This window comes from Miscanthus floridulus, chromosome 19 (genome assembly GCF_019320115.1).
Source record: "Miscanthus floridulus cultivar M001 chromosome 19, ASM1932011v1, whole genome shotgun sequence".
NCBI classification, from domain to species: domain Eukaryota; kingdom Viridiplantae; phylum Streptophyta; class Magnoliopsida; order Poales; family Poaceae; genus Miscanthus; species Miscanthus floridulus.
In genome coordinates, this window is record NC_089598.1 from 79,377,058 (window position 1) to 79,379,945 (window position 2,888).

The window sequence follows — 2,888 nt, forward strand, 5'->3', positions numbered from 1 at the left end:
GTGGTACCATCAGGTGCATCCACAATGATTTCTAGGCCTATGGTACGCCTAGCGCAAACCATGCACCTATCTTGCACCGACACTAACTTTGTCTCCAAACAGAAAGAATAGAGATTCCACATGACCCAAGTCACCTAGGAGTTCCATCGAGTCCTATGGTATGTTTGACACAAACCGTGCACCTATCTTGCGTCAAGATTAGCACTATTCCCAAATGGACCAAAACGCGCTTCCACTTGAACCTTGTCACCTAGTGGTACCATCGAGTGCGTCCAAAACAATTTCTAAGGCTTTGTTATGTCTAGCGTAATCATGCACCTATCGTGCACCGACACTAACACTGTCTCCAAATAGAAAGAAGTGAGATTCCAAATGACCCACGTCACCTCAGAGTTCCATCGGGTGCGTCCAAAATGACTTTCGAGCCTATGGTACGTTCGACGCAAACCATGCTACTATCTTGCGTCAAGATTAGCACTATCTTCGAATGGACCAAAACAAGCTTCCACTTGAGCCTCGTCACCTAGTGGTGCCATCGGGTGCGTCCAAAATGACTTCTAAGCCTATGGTATGTCTAGGGCAAACCATGGACCCATCTTGCACCGACACTAACACTGTCTCCAAATGGAAAGAAGTGAGATTCTCCGTGACCCACGTCACCTAGGAGTTACGTTGGGTGCGTCCAAAACGATGTCAGAGCCTATCATACATTCGACGCAAACCGTGGACCTATCTTGCGTCAACATTAGCACTATTTCCAAACGGACCGAAACGAGCTTCCACTTGAGCCTCATCACCTAGTGGTACCGTCGGGTGTGTCCAAAATGATTTTCTGAGTCGATGGCAAACCTATCTTGCACAAACAATAACACTATCTCCAAAGAGAAAGAAGTGAGATTCTGCATGACATACGTGACCTAGGAGTTCCATCGGGTGCATCCAAAACAATTTCTGAACCTATGGTATGTTCGATGCAAACCGTGCACCTATCTTGCGTCAAGATTAGCATTATCTCCAAAAGGACCGAAACGAGCTTCCACTTTAGCCTCGTCATCTAGTGGTACCATCAGGTGCATCCAAAATGATTTCTAGGCCTATGGTACGTCTAGCGCAAACCAAGCACCTATCTTGCACTAACACTAACACTGTCTCTAGACAAAAAGAAGAGAGATTCCACATGACCCAAGTCACCTAGGAGTTCCATTGGGTGTATCCAAAATAATTTTTGAGCCTATGGTGCGTTTGATGCAAATTGTGCACCTATCTTGCGTCAAGATTAGCACTATTTTCAAATGGACCGAAACGAGCTTCCACTTGAGCCTTGCCACCTAGTGGTACCATCGAGTGCGTCCAAAATGATTTCTGAGCCTATGTTATGTCTAGCGCAAACCATGCACCTATCATGCACCGACACTAACACTGTCTCCAAATAGAAAGAAGTGAGATTCCAAATGACCCACGTCACCTCGGAGTTCCATCGGGTGCATCCAAAATGATTTTCGAGCCTATGGTATGTTCAACACAAACCGTGCTACTATCTTGCGTCAGGATTAGCACTATCTTTAAATGGACCGAAACGAGCTTCCACTTGAGCCTCGTCACCTTGTGGTGCCATCAGGTGCGTCCAAAATGATTTCTAAGCCTGTGGTATGTCTAGCGCAAACCATGCACCCATCTTGCACCAACGCTAACACTGTCTCCAAATGGAAAGAAGTGAGATTCCCCATGACCCACGTCACCTAGGAGTTACATTGGGTGCGTCCAAAATGATGTCCGAGCCTAACGTACATTCGACGCAAACCGTGGATCTATCTTGCGTCAAGATTAGCACTATTTCCAAACGGATCAAAACGAGCTTCCACTTGAGCCTCATCACCTAGTGGTACTGTCGGGTGTGTCCAAAATGATTTTCTGAGTCGATTGTAAACCTATCTTGCACAGACAATAACACTATCTCCAAAGAGAAAGAAGTGAGATTCTACATGACATACGTCACCTAGGAGTTCCATCGGGTGCATCCAAAATGATTTCTGAACCTATGGTATGTTCGATGCAAACCGTGCACCTATCTTGCGTCAAGATTAGCATTATCTCCAAAAGGACCGAAATGAGCTTCCACTCTAGCCTTGTCATCTAGTGGTACCATCAGGTGCATCCATAATGATTTCTAGGCCTATCGTTCGCCTAGCGCAAACCATGCACCTATCTTGCACCGACACTAACTTTGTCTCCAAACAGAAAGAATAGAGATTCCACATGACCCAAGTCACCTAGGAGTTCCATCGAGTCCTATGGTATGTTTGACACAAACCGTGCACCTATCTTGCGTCAAGATTAGCACTATTCCCAAACGGACCGAAACACGCTTCCACTTGAACCTTGTCACCTAGTGGTACCATCGAGTGCGTCCAAAACAATTTCTAAGCCTTTGTTATGTCTAGCGTAATCATGCACCTATCGTGCACCCACACTAACACTGTCTCCAAATAGAAAGAAGTGAGATTCCAAATGACCCATGTCACCTCAGAGTTCCATCGGGTGCGTCCAAAATGACTTTCGAGCCTATGGTACGTTCGACGCAAACCATGCTACTATCTTGCGTCAAGATTAGCACTATCTTCGAACAGACCGAAACAAGCTTCCACTTGAGCCTCGTCACCTAGTGGTGCCATCGGGTGCGTCCAAAACGATTTCTAAGCCTATGGTATGTCTAGGGCAAACCATGGACCCATCTTGCACTGACACTAACACTGTCTCCAAATGGAAAGAAGTGAGATTCTCCGTGACCCATGCCATCTAGGAGTTACGTTGGGTGCGTCCAAAATGATGTCAGAGCCTATCATACATTCGACGCAAACCGTGGACCTATCTTGCGTCAAGATTAGCAC